Source organism: Pogona vitticeps, chromosome 14, assembly GCF_051106095.1.
Source record: "Pogona vitticeps strain Pit_001003342236 chromosome 14, PviZW2.1, whole genome shotgun sequence".
NCBI classification, from domain to species: Eukaryota; Metazoa; Chordata; class Lepidosauria; order Squamata; family Agamidae; genus Pogona; species Pogona vitticeps.
Window position 1 is genome coordinate 13,268,666 of NC_135796.1, and position 16,121 is coordinate 13,284,786.

At 42.3% G+C, this 16,121-nt stretch overlaps 1 protein-coding gene across 29 annotated transcripts in view; it reads right to left on the reverse strand.

The window, feature by feature from the left end:
• FBRSL1 (fibrosin like 1) overlaps positions 1-16,121 on the reverse strand; it is a 724,755-nt gene that overhangs the window by 82,024 nt on the left and 626,610 nt on the right. The gene's annotated exons all lie outside the window — the stretch shown is intronic.

Here is a 16,121-nt window from a genome sequence, read left to right on the forward strand (position 1 = left end):
TATCTAGGTTCCTTCTGTGAAATATGAAGATCTCACAGTAAACAGCAGGTAGAAAAATCATATATCTGTTAGTCTGAAGGTATGCCATTTCTTAAAGGATTAAGTCCATGAACCGTCTAAAAAGCTGCCTCCAATTAATCAGCCAACAGATTCTGATTATGTTTAATACCAGAACATATAAACACTGCAAATGGCAAAAGCTGTTTTACAAGAAGCATTCTCTTCTGTGTGACACAGAATGAGCATCTTTTCTAAAGAAACTGGACCTACCATGCAAGAAACAAAATATGTTTCTTCAGAGCTTCTGTTTTCCGCTCACAGGGAGACGTGTGCAATTGAACTGATGGCGCAAACAGCTGGACAAATGTTATTACTAATATACTGACATGTTGACTGAGCAAAGGCTGTAGGATTGTACCAAATTATTCTGAAATACTGACTCCCAAATAGCGTAACTATCTCTACATGTAGAGCATTTTTCGAACCACAGTTTGCAAAGATGATGCCATTTGTTTACAAGAACTGTGTATGTCAAAAAAAGGTAGAGGACATGTCCATTTTGTAAAAGAGGGTGGTGTAGATAAACAAAGGCAAGTTATAATAAGAGCACAATCCTATGTATGCTTACTCAGAACGAAGTTTAGTTCTGCCCTTTAAAAAAAAAACACCTTCAGTTCATGACTGAGCCAGGCTGATTTTCCTTCCATTGATTTTATTCTGCTAAGGGAAGTTTGCATTATTAAATATCTTTTGAATTGTACAGCAGCAATACTATGCATTTTCTAGCCAAAGATTCAGGGAGCCAAATAAACATTAGGGAAATACAAGCAGACTTGCTACCATACTTGGTCCTGACTCAAAATGAGCGCTAGAATCAATGGCAGTCTTTCCGCCCCAGCTTCAAAGGCCACAGGAAAGGGTAGGGGGTTATGTCCACTACCAGAGGTACACGCCAACGGCAAGAAGTTAGAAGCTACAGGATGCTACTTAATCCAACTGCATATTTAGAAGAAGAAGAAGAAGAAGAAGAAGAAGAAGAAGAAGAAGAAGAAGAAGAAGAAGAAGAAGAAGAAGAAGAAGAAGGTCATTACTGCTTTCTCTGTACCAAGTGTCCCTATATGGAGTACATGTGCCATCTTCTAATACTGTACCAGATTTACCAGCACATAAAGCAACTCCATGCTAAGGGCCAAGGACGGATATTTGTTCATTCCACCCGAACCAACCTTGATCTATTTCTGCAGCCATTCCCCACCTCTGCCCCATTACACGAGCATACTGTATTGCCAGCAGCCAGTGTTCTCAGAAACAGGCTTGTTGTTCCTTAATATCAGCCTGTCGCGATCTGTGTGAAAACGTGAACATATTTGCAGCAGGGTTTAGCGATCCCAAAGACAGCACAAAAAGGGGATTTTGCCATATTCTGCCTTTATAAGCAGCCAGCCAGATATGTTTCACCATTAAAAAGGCTCCAGGTGTACATTGTGAAACCAAAAAGTGGTACTTCCAGAATATTCACACTGTACCAAAATGGATGCTACAATTTGTACACTCTGAGCTTTTTCCACCAGCAACAGAGTGGGACTTGGTTATTGTGTGTTTTTCGGGCTCTTTGGCCGTGTTCTGAAGGTTGTTCTTCCACAGACTGGCAAAACGTCAGGGAGAACAACCTTCAGAACACGGCCAAAGAGCCTGAAAAACCCACAACAACCATCAGATCCCGGCCGTGAAAGCCTTCGAGAATACATAGAGCAGGAGTTGCTCGAAGAAACACGGAAGGATGCACCATTCTCTTTGAAGCCAAAAGGTAAGCGATCCACAACTTAAAGGAATCAGCTCCAAGTATACAGTCTCTAAAGCCCTAAAACAATGGTTCCCAATGCTGGATCCCCAGATTTTCTTGGACTAAAACTCCCAGAAGCCTTTACGACAAAAGACTTCATCATCCTTCAGGGAATCCTTCAGACTCTGACTTCCCCAGTGCTCTCATTCTTTCTCAACTCAAATCCTGAATCACGGTTCCTTCCTAAGATTTCCCCACCCACTGGGGCTGAACCAAATAATCCACACCGGACACAACTTAAATCTTACATAAATTTGTGACTGCCATGCACTGTCATCCATAAGACAGAGATTTGCAGTCTCTATTCGAACAATCCTCCATCGTGCCTTCCTTCTGTAGAAGTATAATCAAGAGGAGTTCACCACATGGGCAGCACAGCACCATGTAGTGGAGATTCATTTTACGAAAGCTGATATACAAATGACAATCAACTTGACAACGGTGCTATTTGATGGCATCCAGGTTGTGATTAAGGGACTCATTTACTGAAAATATATAATTGCTCAGTCATCATCATCATAGACATCCTTCAGTCTCGAGAGACTATGGTAACATGCTCTGTATCAAGAAGTGTCCTCTCCAGAGCATGAAGCCTGGGTAAAGTAGTATGGAGGATAGGCTGTTACCCAAGCAGCAAATCCCCCCTCTCCACGTTGCTGAAATTGCTCAGTGTGGCATGCAGAATAACACATCAACAGACCTTGCCCTTTGATCCTTTGGCAAAGGACGCAGGAAGATAAAAGACATAAGAGCTAGAGGCTTTGCTGACAGTCAGCGGTCACAACGTCCAGCTCAAAGGATTTTCACCCACATTCTTCCCAGTAATTCACCTAAGCTTATGCAGAGTAAAGTCTCCTTGGAACAATACTGCCTCCAGCGTATTAAACCCTGTGTCTACAGTGATTCTCTGAAGCTGCCAGTCAGATGCACATTCTGGTATGTTAAATATGCTTTTATGAAACAGTACCCACCCCCAAAGGGTGCTCTCCCTCCAAACATTCCCTTACCAAACTCCTTGTACCGCTACACAAATCATAGAGAGGAAACCGTAATCTTGTTTTGGCCTCTAAAGTGACAACACTGTAGGCACATCTCCAGGAATAGGATATCTATTTAGTTTGCCACTTAAAATCAAGCTAGACGGGACAGTGTTGAGCAGAGGTACTCCAAGGTTGTGTCAACCTTACACACCAAACCAAGGGCGGGTGATGATAACCTCTGAAGTTCTGGAGTTTCCGCCCAGCACAGCTGATGGGCACAGATGCCGGGAGTTGAAAGCCAAGTTTTGAAGAAACACAGTTGCCAGCTCTTTGCACAGAACTGTGCTTCGGGGGGGGGGGGGGAGGGAATCTACCTGAGTAAAAAATGACGTTTAGCAAGACCTGAGTTTGTGCACCACCCCGTAATGACTTCAAAAGCTTTTGTACCTGCTTTCAATTCGTAACATTTTGCCATCTTGTACACAAGTGAAGAACGAGAAAGTCTCAACATCTCAAGAATAGGAAAACTATAGTTTGAAGCAGGGGTTGTTTTTTTTAAAAAGCGAATTAACCATAGTGAATGCTAAACAAAGTTCTTCACTGCAAGAGAGGACAATCCACAGTAAGCCCCAAAGCTTCCAAACGTCTCTTCTTGACCACAGAGGAGGCGGCTTGCTGCTGTTTTTCTCCTACTTCTGCACACCACACTAAACTGTGGTTTACCACAATTTGTGAAAGCAGCCATTTCCTCTACCGTGTTTTAATATCAGAAAAGTACCTCAGCTGGTGGGGAGGATGGGGAAGAATTACATTGTGCGTCATTAAATCCTAACACAAACGCAACCCCATTCTGTAAAACAGTTGTCCTCTGTGTAAGTTTTAATGCTGCAAGTACAGTTGGGGGTTCATTTCCAATCCCTCCCCCCAAAAAAATAAAAGCTATCACAATAGATCCAAAAGCAACCACTGCATTTTTCAGGTTTGAAACAACATGCTTTGAATACTCTGAAATGAGGGGTGGACATTGCACAACAATGGGAAATAATTGTACATTAATTGTGCAAAAAGGCATGAGGGCAAAGCAGTATTAATCTGTAAAATATCCAGCCCCCTTAGTGGCATGCCATGGTAATCCCCCCCCCCCACTTTATCTGCTGTTCAATTCATCTGTCTGTTTTGGAACAAAGGGTGGTGGTGGTACCAAGGGGAAAATGAAGCAGGGGCCCTTTGTACGTTAAAATCACAAGTCATGGATGTTGGTGTATCTCTGTGTGTGTTCTTGATGTTGACCCAGTCATTTCTGAAGACAGAGTGAGGCCTTTACCTCAGATGGTACTTTTTGGGTTGGGCTCCTTCACAAACACTAAACAGTGAGCTCTTCATTCTTCTGTTTTCATCACACAGAGAAGAAGGTGTACAGACTGTCCCTCATAGGCACAAAATATCTGCCCAAGCCCTTTCTATAGCACCAAGGCCACTATCCAATGCACACTTGCCTTCCTATAAGCTTCCCTAAACATGATGGTTCTCGCTTCCAGATGAATTTATATGGAATGAGCCTGAAAGCTACAGAAATTCTTCCTCCTTCCTTCTGTATCTCTCCAACCTCTCCAGGTTGTGTTTACATCATTGTTGCTTTGCGTTTGCAATACTCATTTATATTATAATCACCCCCTCCTTCCCAAATGCAAAAAGCAAAGTCTAAAAAAAAAAAAAAAAAAAGAGCGCAAAGCATAGAATGACTCTGTGTACCCCCCTCCAGTGTTTTGCGGCTTGTACGAAAACGTTTTCTTCCATCAACAGCTAATGTAAGCTGACAAGTCCAGCCTGAAGCTTTTGCATAGAAGACACCTCTATCTTTACTTGTGCATTTGGTGTTCAGATTTTTTTTCCTTTTGGCTGCTGCTTTCATCTTATGCTGGTTATATCAAAACAGAGAAAGGTATGTGTTTACTAAAGCTGTCACGTCTGTTAAAGAGAACAGCAGAACCCTCTTTTCCAATTTAATATATTTTTTAAAAAAAATATCTTTGCATTTTCTCTTTTTGGGAAAGGAAAGACAGGACAGAAAGAAATTGCAGAAGGAAGTTGTGCAAGACACAGACTTGTTTTCAAGTTTGTTTTTTATTATAGTATCTTGGTTTTAAAACTGACAAATTTTAAATTATTTTATATAGTTTTTTTTCCTACAGAACGTTTTGTAAGAGTGATCATTATATAGATTTATTTATTAATTAGTTTTAACTGTTATGAGCCTCGTTGGGTGACCTATGTGGAGAAAGGTGGCCTATAAATAATACAAATAAACAATTTTGCTACATGCTGAAGAATGACTTTTGAGATAACCCCTGCAATTGTGCTGAATTCGCCACTGCCCCCCATCTTGTTTTCAAAAAGGAAAACAGGGACTCATCCACCCCTTATGTTTCTGAAAGGGACCAAGAATTAAATTTGCTGCATTGTTTTGATTTCTTCTAAGGTCTGTCTATTTCACCCCCACTTCTTACCCTGTTTCCCTGAAAATAAGACCTAACCTGAAAATAAGCCCTAGTATGATTTTTCAGGATGCTGGCAATATATAAGCCCTACCCCAAAAATAAGACCCAGTTGAGTGAAACCCCACCCTCCACCATTATGCAGCAACCAGGAGATGACATGACTGTGTATTTGAATTTGAATAAACATAGATTGTTGCACATGGAAAAAAACAAAACATCCCTTGAAAATAAGCCCTAATGCGTTTTTTTGGAGCAAAAGTTAATATAAGACCCTGTCTTATTTTCGGGGAAACACGGTACAAGGGAAGCATTACCTTATGCCGGCAAGTTTTCAACTGGACCAAAAATGCTACGAATAAGATCCACACATCTATTAATGTTTATTCCTTGGATCTAGAGTTAGCATTGTTTTTCTCCCATCACCTCCACCTTTCCCCAAACAAAATGCACGGAAGGGAAATGTTCTATGCTTTCTCCAATTTTTTGGATCTCACCAACAGGTTCTATAGGTTCTATAAAAGCACCTGCTTCAATAAGTTAAGATGGTAATCATGAACTAACAAGCACACCCTTTTCTCATGTGGATCATCATCATTATCATTATCATCATCATCATCTGCCATCCTTTCTTCTGGGGGCATCCTAGGACTGTGCAGCTAGCCAAAGGCCACATAGGTTGGCACTACTCACAGGAGGCACACTGGGGGAATCGAACTCCCAACCTCTGGTTCCGCAACCAGATACCCAAACTATGTACACTTCTAATTCAATGTAAGTGATGAGAGATGACAGATATTAACATTGTCCCAGATCAGAGCTTGGAATCTTACTATTCAAAAAATGAATGAATTGATTCTTTGTCCTTGGTACCCCATTTCACTTGGTGCCCATCACTTCTGAATGTAAACCTGGGACCTAAATATGTCTAAGCATGATGCTTACAATCTACTGACATTCACGCTGAAAGACGTGTATTAGTCTTGAAGTTAACTCAAGACTTGCTTGTTTTAAAACTAGACTCTAAAGCTTGCCTGTGCTTAGTTTTAAGTGGCCCAATAATGCTAGTACCCAACCAGTTGTTTTGTTTTTTAAGAATTTGTGTAAGGACAGTGTAGCTCCCCTCCTTTTTTATGTTGGATTATGGAAAATACCCATAATTAGTTATGCAGTGCCAAATCCTCAACCAGAGAAGTTGGGTCTACCCACGTTCAGGAAGGACTGTTCCACCCGTGGAATTCATCTTTTTTTAACAACAAGGTAATGCCCCTAGCTAGTTTGGCTCCCATCAAGCAACATTTTCTGCCTAGCGCTTCAACTATATTTATTCTCCAACTCTTCCGAAATGGGAACTGACAGGTCCCCAAGCGCTTCTACTGCTGGCCAAACAGGAATTATTTGCTTCGACACAAAATTTTTTCCTCTGCACAAATAGAGGAAGGTAATCCATCCTACACTGCCCGAGGGGAAACCTAATACCTCAAGCCAGTGGAACAAGCCTGCAGTCTCCATCCTGGGACCATATTTTAACTGTAGCATCTGGTCACGATGGATTATCCCCTACCCCATCAAGTTCTGTAACACACAGCCTGACAAATGTTCCTGCTGGACCTGAAAACTTGCTTTTGTGGAATATTTCAGTGGCCTGCTAAGCCTATTACCTGTAGTTGTTTGGGGGGTTGTTTATTTTCTCATGCATACTGAAACAGATTAACACAGGCTATTTCTCTGGAAACCAGCAAGTTAGTGTTAGTTTTTTTAAAAGGTAGTCTTTACAAATTCCTTTAATGTCTTTGTAACTTGCTATTAACACATTACTTTAAAACTACTTTTAAAACTTACTGATCTCTTAATTCCAATTAGAAAAGGGTCAGTAGACTCTAGGCTTACCACAATCAGTTCCATTCATTCAACAAGGCTATTCTTTTTTGGGACTATTAATTGGATTTTACCCCGTAAAGGCAAGGAATTACCTTATTCTATATAACTAAGAGAAAAAGAAAAGCTTAGAAAGACTATAGAAAAAAGAAGCACAAAGCATTTAAAAAAATAGGTAAAAATAGTAGAGGAAGAGATGGAAAAAGCAATCACAAAGGAGGAAAAATAGAAGATTTTTAAAATATATATATAACATTAACAACTAGCAGTGAATTTCATAAGAATTTGATCCGAGAATTACACAACTCTCTGCAAACACAAATGCTTTAGAGCCACTCTTCAACACAAAGAAAATAACTTAGAACTGCTTCCTATTTATGTTTTGAGTAAACAGACTCCAGAAATGCCCTGCCCCCTCTTCCTTCCTCAAAGCAACCTAAAGGACTGTAGCCTACACAACCCTAGTGCCCTCCTGGGATAAACAGCATCTGCAAGTCTACAACCAATGTGGTTTGCCCTCCTCGCCTTCCCCCCTCCTCCTCCTCCAGCCGGGAGCAGAAGCTGGGCTGACCTGATGCCCTGGAGAACAACCAGGATGTCTGACCTACAAGCCCCTGCTGTTATCACACAGCCTCAGGGCAGAGGCTCTTTGCATTTCTGCTCTCTTCCCTAGAGAAATGCCTACAACAAAACCCTGGCTTGTTTGGAAGAACGCAAACAGGGCTATAGGGAAACTGATCTAGCACGTAAAATAATCTCCAGCCTCTGCAGGACACAAAAAGGTGTGCAACATTCTGCTTTCTTTGCTACGGTAAACTCTGCACTGGCCAGAGACAATTTTGGGAGGGTTTCCTGTATTTTCAAAATAGAGAGTCACCATTTACTGCTGTGTTCCTGGAAAAGCTAGGGACCACTCAGTGTGAAATCTGAAACCCAAGGAGCCCTGGGTGCCTGCCACTTCTTTCCCAGCAGCAGCAGCAGCAGCAGCAGCAGCAGCAGCAGCAGCAGCAGCAGCAGCAGCAGCAGCAGCAACAACAACAGCAGCAGCAGCAACAGCAGCAGCAGCAGCAGCAGCAGCAGCAGCAACAACAACAACAACAACAACAACAACAACAACAACAACAACAACAACAACAACAACAACAACAACGTGTAGTCATGTCAATTCTGACTTATGGCGAACCGTTTTCAGGGTATTCCAAGTAGAGAATACTGAAAAGTGGTTTACCGTTCCCTTCTTCAGAGGGCACCCTGGGATTGCGCAGTTTGCTCAAGGCTACACAGGCTTTGTTTTCTGGGACACACATTGGGGAAATGAATTCCCAACCTCTAGTCCACAATCAGATGACCTAAACCAGTGATCTTAAGAAATCATGCAGACAACACGAGTTCATGGTCAGTCTTGGGATGTCTCCCACTTTTTGTAACATCACTCTTGACAAAGACATATTATTACTGTAGATTATCTCAAAGGTTTGCATGGAGAATTTTGTACCTTTACACCTGGCCTAGTAAACTAGATTCTGGGATTTCTCTGATGGGCATCTTCTTTGGCATTATGTTTTTTTCTTGGAAAGTGGCGGGCACACTTGTACTGGAGGTTTAAAGGCCAAAAGGGATGCTTTAGCGGAGGATCTCTTACATTGGTGAGGATGTGGGGGCAGCGGGCTAGATGATTCTTTTGAGTTCCCTTCTACCTCTTTTGTTGCTGTTGTTTAGCCATTAAGTTGTGTCCGACTCTTCGCGACCCCATGGACCAGAGCATGCCTTCTACCTCCAGGATTCTATAAAAAACAAAATAATAATTGCATCCTGCCAATTCTGATTTATGGCAACCCTTCCTTGGATTTTTCTAGGTAGAATACACAGAAGTGCTTTACCATTCCCTTCTTCTGGGGGCAATTCTGTAATTCTATGATTTATTAAACCATCTGCAACACAGGGAATACCTAACTTTAAGGAAACAGGCAACTTAACTGAAGTAGCTGCAGGATTGATGGCCCTGATCCGCAAAAAGAGGTGATGCAGGCCTCCAACTGCTCCACTTCTCATGTGCTTTCTTCCCAAACAGAAAGCACCCCCTTCCCTTCCTTCCGACTTCAGTACTGAAGGCTTTCGAAAACTTGCCCCCTTACAAGCCCATTCCCAGCACCTTGCCTTGCCCCTCATCCTCTGTTGGCCACAGTTTTATGATTGAGCTCCTTCTTAAAAGCTGCTGCCTCTTGGGAAGAAGCAAATACTTCTCTTCCATTTCCTTCCCTGGCCCTCCGTCTCCGTCAGCGAGTGGAATATAAAAACATGTTTGTTTTTTAAGATGCCGCGGAGGCCCCTGTAGTTATGAATGCTCCCTTCAGCGGTTCTTACGGATGGGGCCCGGAGAGAAATATTTCCAGCTGTGCCTGTTAAACCCAGCCAAACAAGACTTTGCACCACCACACCTCTGTGGCATCCTTGTTTATTTCAAACCAAACGTCTCTCCGCTGCTACTATGCTCCTGATGACTTACGTAAACACCCGGCTGGTGATATTCGCACACCCCTTCTGATTCCTAGCCAGCTGGCATAGCTCAGTGGTTTGGGTATTGGGCTGTGGAGCCAGAAGTTCGATTCCCCACAGGGCCTCCTATGGGTAGAGCCAGCCTATGTAGCCCTGGGGAAGCTGCACAGTTCTAGGATGCCCCCCAGAAGAAGGGAATGGCAAACCATTTTTGAGTGCTTTCCACCTGGAAAACCCCTGAAAGGTTTGTCATAAATCAGAGTCGACTTGATGGCACGCGGTTATTATCATTCTAATGTCTACCAAATGACATGGAATGGTGGAAGTTTCCATAGGAGGAAAACCAGAGCAAGACACAAATGATTGTGTTCATTACATCCTATAATGGCCGTGTGGGTTTCGGAAGCCAAGGACACCAGGCGGTGGTGAGTGGGGTTAAACAACAGTTGAGGGGCAACAACTGTTTGGTGTATATTTGAACTGGAAATCAGAAAACAGTTTCTGCAAACATTAGAGGCGTTGTGTTATCAAAATGGTCGCTTCCAAAATGCTTCCAGGAAGCAAAGAAGAGCATCCATTTCAAGAGGTAGAAGTGAAACCAACATCATCCAGATTCACGGCCCACCTACCGTCTGAATCACACTGGATCTTGAAACATGACATTCCTCGCCAGCTTGGAGCTGATTTTATGTTAAAGGAGCTGTTTGGGGAGCTTTGCCTCTTTCCCCAACAAAGAATATGGCAGATCACCGGAAGAAAAGCTTGCAGCCTGAGCAGCGAAACAGATTGGCTTTGGCTCTTTTATTTTTCTCTCCCACCCAGCTCTGTTTCTAGCTGGCAATTACCATGCGCGTAAATATTTTTGAAGGGAAAGAAAGCCAGATTTTGGAACTTTTCTTATGCAGCTAGATATGTGCAGACGGATGCCAAGTTGACTACAGTTACTAACCGAGTATTGTAAAGGTTTTATTTTGGCACTTTTTTTCCCTTTGGCTGTTGATTTCTCGCGCATGAAAAGATTGGCCTAGTCGGTTACAAATCACACAATATTCTCTCCGGTACTTTTAGACTTCTATTTTTACATTATTTTAGCTAAGGTTTATGGAAAAACTAGAAGCAAAAACTTTAGCCTCTGGTTGGGTGAGTTTGTTTGTTTGTTTAATATGCTGCATTTCTTTCCATAGGTGATGCAAGGTGGCGGACAGTAATCAAAACTATACAATAATCCCAGTTTTTAAAATGCCATAAAAATTACATTTAAAAACAGTTTAAAATTTATCAATATTAAAACCAAGATTAAAATCAATTTTAAAAGCATTTTAAAAACATTTTAAAATATCCAAATTCAATAAATATAGCATTACTGAAACCTCTACCTATTGCTTAAAAGCCCACCTTTGTTACTTCTAGTAACAAAAGCATAACCAAATACAGGAGGTGAGTCCATTTTTTTCCAGTTAGCTAGCATGCCAGGGAGTGACCATGTCCGAACACATGCACCAGCCAACACCTTGGTGAGCATGTCAGGTTGTGACCTAACTCAACTGGATCCAAGATAAGGAAGGGTAATGGCAAGAACTGTGGAGTAAAGCTTAATGTCAGAATAGAACGTCAAGAGTTTAAATTGTAGTGTCTGAACTAAGAGGATCCAAAGGTTATAACCTCTAATCCTTAGAGAGGCAGGGGTGTAATTTCCAATTTTAGCCCCCCCCCGGAGCAAGCAGCATGAAGTGCATCCTCAAATCAACTGTGTAAGTAATATTATAATAATTGCATGCTCTCGTCAATTCTAACTTATGGTGACCCTTTCCAGGGTTTTCTAGCTAGAGAGTACTCAGAAGTGGTTTCCCATTCCCTGGGGGCAACCTGGGACTGTGCAGCTTGCCCAAGGTTACACAGGCTGGCTCTATTTGCAGGAGGCACAGTGCAGAATCCAACTCCCAGCCTCTTGCTCCACAGCCAGGGACCTAAAACACTGAGCTCTATAAACAGTAAAAAAGGTATGAACTATATTAGATGTTTTCACGACATTTCCATATCAATAAACTTTTCTAATTTAGCACAGAGGGTTGTTTATTGTGGCAACGTTTTTTCCTTGGTTCCAGCCACTTTGTTTTTGTTTATATCCTTATGAAACCATGAGATTCATCATGGGAGTCTGGGCCAGTTCAGGTCTTCCAGCTAAGCCTTACACCACACAGCTGTTGTAAAGAAACAGCTGGAGTTTGAAGAACTACATACACTGCCTCTGAAGTATGTATACAGCCTTGTTGTCAAATACAGTGGTGCCTCGCTTAGCGATGTTAATTCGCTTGGAAAAAATTGCTGCTAAGCGATAACATCGCTAAGCGAAATAAAAAAGCCCATAGAAACGCATTAAAACATGATTAATGCGTTCCTATGGGCTTAAAACTCACCGCTGAGCGAAGATCCTCCATAGCGCCGCCATTTTCGGTGCCTCTAAAGCGAGTAATCCATGCCTGAAAACAGCGGGCGGCCATTTTGTTTACCCGGTGGCCATTTTGAAACCGCCAATCAGCTGTGCGAAAATGGGGGCTTTGCGATGATCAGCTTCCCTGTGATCATCGCAAAGCGAAATTCACCCATAGGGACTATTGCAAAGCGATCACTTTTGCGATCACAAAAACTGTTGCAAAGCAATTTCGTCGCTATATGGAGCGATCGCTATGCCAGGCACCACTGTAGTCACCCTGAGCTCCCACGACAAATAGCAGGATATAAATCAAGGAAATAAAGCAATAAACAAATAAATTGCTACAAGAACAACAACAACACAAACAACTCCTTGGAGAAATCCAAAGGGGGGGGGACCCAAAACTAAACAAAAAAAGAGACAAAAACATGTAATACCTTAAAGACCAACTATTATATTTCAATGTAAGCTTTTGTGAACATTCCACTTCGTCAGACATCTGGAAATGGAAAGAAAGGTTGAATGAAATATCACTTTCACAAGTAGAACTGGTCTTTCACCCAACATTTCATTCAGTTTCCAGATGTCTGATGAAGTGGTCATGTCCACGAAAGCTTAGATTAAAATATAATAGTCTTTAAGAGGCCACATGCTTTTGTCATTTTTAGTTTAGTTTAGTTTTGTTTCTTTAGATTTTGTCTGATATGCTTGCACCAGACCAGCACCTTCTCCAAAACCCCTTGGAGTATAATGCCATGAAGTTAAAGTCAAATTGTTTAGAAATAGGGGTGATTTATTCCTCTTGCCTGAGTAGACCTACGCTCCTGCTACCTTTCACTTCTGAGAAGAGGAGGCAAAAGGTGCTAAACCTAAGGAAGTGGGTGCATGAGCTACTGTTTCACTCTGAAGTGAGACCATCTAGTTAGCTGGGCTGTTGACTATGCCATTTGCTAAAATAAAATTTTAAAAAATGCACAAAAAGTGCAGAACTTTTATGAAAAGTCTCATAAATCAAAAGCCTTCGCAAAGGGGGTCAAGCGGAGGAGCAGGAAGGTGCCAGACATCCGAATTTCCAATCCCAGACCAAGCCTGTATATCATTCTATTGCAACTTCCAAGGCTCATTCTTTCTCACCACCATCTTTCCACCTAGGAGAGATGCGGACATAAAATCACACCTTGGTTTTCGCTTTCTGTCAAGCTGACTAAGAGCGCAAAGGCTGGCACTGACGGGGAATGCCAAACCGGGCTTGGCATGCTAGAACAAACTCCCAACTGTGGTCCTTGCCAAGTACCTGCATTTATCATTGTAATGAACTGCCAGACAGGACTTGGCAGAGATGAAGAGCAGGAAGAGAGGAGGACGGAGGGGGAAAGAGCCAGGGTGAGCCTGCCAGGCAATCCATTTTAGCACCTCCTGCTATCTCCATACCTGCAGGGGAAACGTGGCTTTATTTCATCTTTCCTGACTTATTTATAGCAGCACCCAAAGCCCCATGGCCTTAAACCATTCCCAAATGAAAACGCGGTACATCATGCACCAGCGAGGCGAGATGCTCGTGCAAGATGTCAGAATGTTCCGTCTCCCTCTAGCCCTCCCCATATCTTTTGTCTTAACATTTTTCTGCAGCTCTAGGAGCCTTCAAGTACAATAGGTGTACATGGAGATGAACAATGGAGAAAAAAATATATGAGGCAGGAAGAGTTATTAATTGGCTCAAAGCCATGCTTGAATCAGTGAGGAAGAGAGCCCTAATATTTTTTACAAAACTACAAGAGGTGTATGATTTGACTTATATTAAGGACACTAGCAATCAAGGGTTGGGAGTTTGATTCCCCACTGTGCCTCCTATGAGTAGGGCCAGCCCGTGTAGCCTTAGGCAAGCAGCACAGTCTCAGGGTGTCCCCTAGAGAGGAGGGGAATAGTAAATTACTTCTGAGTATTTTTTTTTCTTGGAAAGCCTTGAAAAGGGTCACCATAAGTCAGAATTGATTTGATGGTATATGATTAGAACTGGCTTAGGTAGCTGGCTGTGAAGCCAGCGGTTGGGAGTTTGATTCCCCATTGTCCCTCTTGTGAGCAGGGTCAGCCTAATTAGCCTTGGGCAAGCTGCACAGTTCCAGGATATATCCAGAATAAATGAATGATGAACTACTTCTGAGTATCCTCTATCTGGAAAACTATGAAAAGGGTCACCACAAGTCAGAACTGACTTGACGGTAGATGGTTCATGTACTCAGGTACATGGTTCATATACTCAGTTTAAGCAATTCTGTTTTGAAATTTTACGTCCCTTGCCCAATTTTTTTTTAAAGGTTAACATACGTTGATTTTATATTTGTGTGCTAGGTGGAGAAAGATACCCGTGGGACTATCCTATGCATATACTACCCCAGCTCCATAGGCATGTACACCGACACTACATACACATCACAGATGTTCACACATTACTTCTTGTTGTTCTCAAAGTAGTTTCTATTTGTTATGCAACCATTCAAGCAGAAAGTGAAATAAATTTACTGCTAGATGAACCCATATTGAGTTTCTATAAGTATTTTTTTAAGTATTAAATGATTTGTTTGTGTACATGGGGGGAAGGGAAATGGGGGGGGCATCTTACAATCTATTTGCAGTGTCTAAACCTTTCACGCCATTTGTGTGCTGCATAAAAATGAGCTTCTGAATTTTATGCCATGCATACGCCTTCCCAATAAAGGGAGAGTACGGAGTTTGGGTTGTTAATTCGTCCTTGCTGTGTGTTTTAATAAGGAAAAAAGGAACCTCATCTTAGAACTGCAGAGCTAAAAGGGACCCTATGGTTCATGGAGTCTACGAGGCATAGCGAGGAATCAAACTCCCAACCTGTACATGCATTTATTCTCACATACAGAAAGGTAGAAACTTAAGTTGGGCCAAAAAGATTTACACGGTAGGACACTTACTGCGAATACCGCCCCCCCCCAATTTAGGCAAGGCAGTGAGCAGAAAGCCCACTGGGGCTAGCTGCCATTTGAGTTTACACCATTGCTCCTGAAGCAGAACTTAAAATTACAACTAGACTTTGAACGTTGGAGGTGCTCGGAGTACTTGGGCCAGACTCATCTCATCTTTCATTCTTTATTTTTATTCTCTTACACATTTTAAACAACCCGTGAGATTCAAGCTGTAACTAAGCTCAAAACTATGCAATTGGAACAAGAACAGGCTGCTTCCTTGTTTATCTTGCGTCCACAACCGAACTCTTCCTCTGTTATTTCCAGCGTCTAATTTATTGTAAGTTACTTGAAGAAGGGAACGTGTCATTGTGTACACCTCAAAAGAGGCAGACACTTCATAAATATTGCTAAATAAAGGAAACCTTAGAAATTGCCACTTTTCTGTTTGGTTCTGAACATCCTGCCCATTTTTTTCAGAGCTGACACCACAGGGCAAGAACCTGAGAATCCCACTCACTTGGGAGATCTGAGAACCTTTGGCATGCAAGCTACAGCAGGAAAATATAATCCTTCTCTTCTGATTCTCTCCCCTGCTTGTACCATTGACCAAAGCAAGAATGGACCATTTTGGTGGGGAGCGGGTCCAACGTCTGCCCCAAACACCAGGAGGGGGGCCCCCCTGGAAAGGGCCAAAAGTGGGAGAGGAACAAAAACGAAGAACCAAAACTGAAAGGAATTGATGTCTATGTTAATTTTGATTTTAAAAAAAAGTATTGGAGGGGCTTCAAAGCCTTAGCAGGGTCCCTACCTGTCCCTCAACAAAACAAGAACGCAACAGTACTACTCATCGTCTTTGGAAGCAAAGCAAAACGAAGAACTGAGGAGAGCTCAAGAGCGGCTTCTGCAGGCCACATACATCTCACCATGAATTTGGTCCAACGGGACCGAACTAATCGATCCCTATCATGTGACTAACCACCTTACCTTCCTTGCAGGAGTGATCCAACATTTCTTGAGGCAACCTCTATTCCAGATGCAGTTGCCGCACGCAAAGCAAGA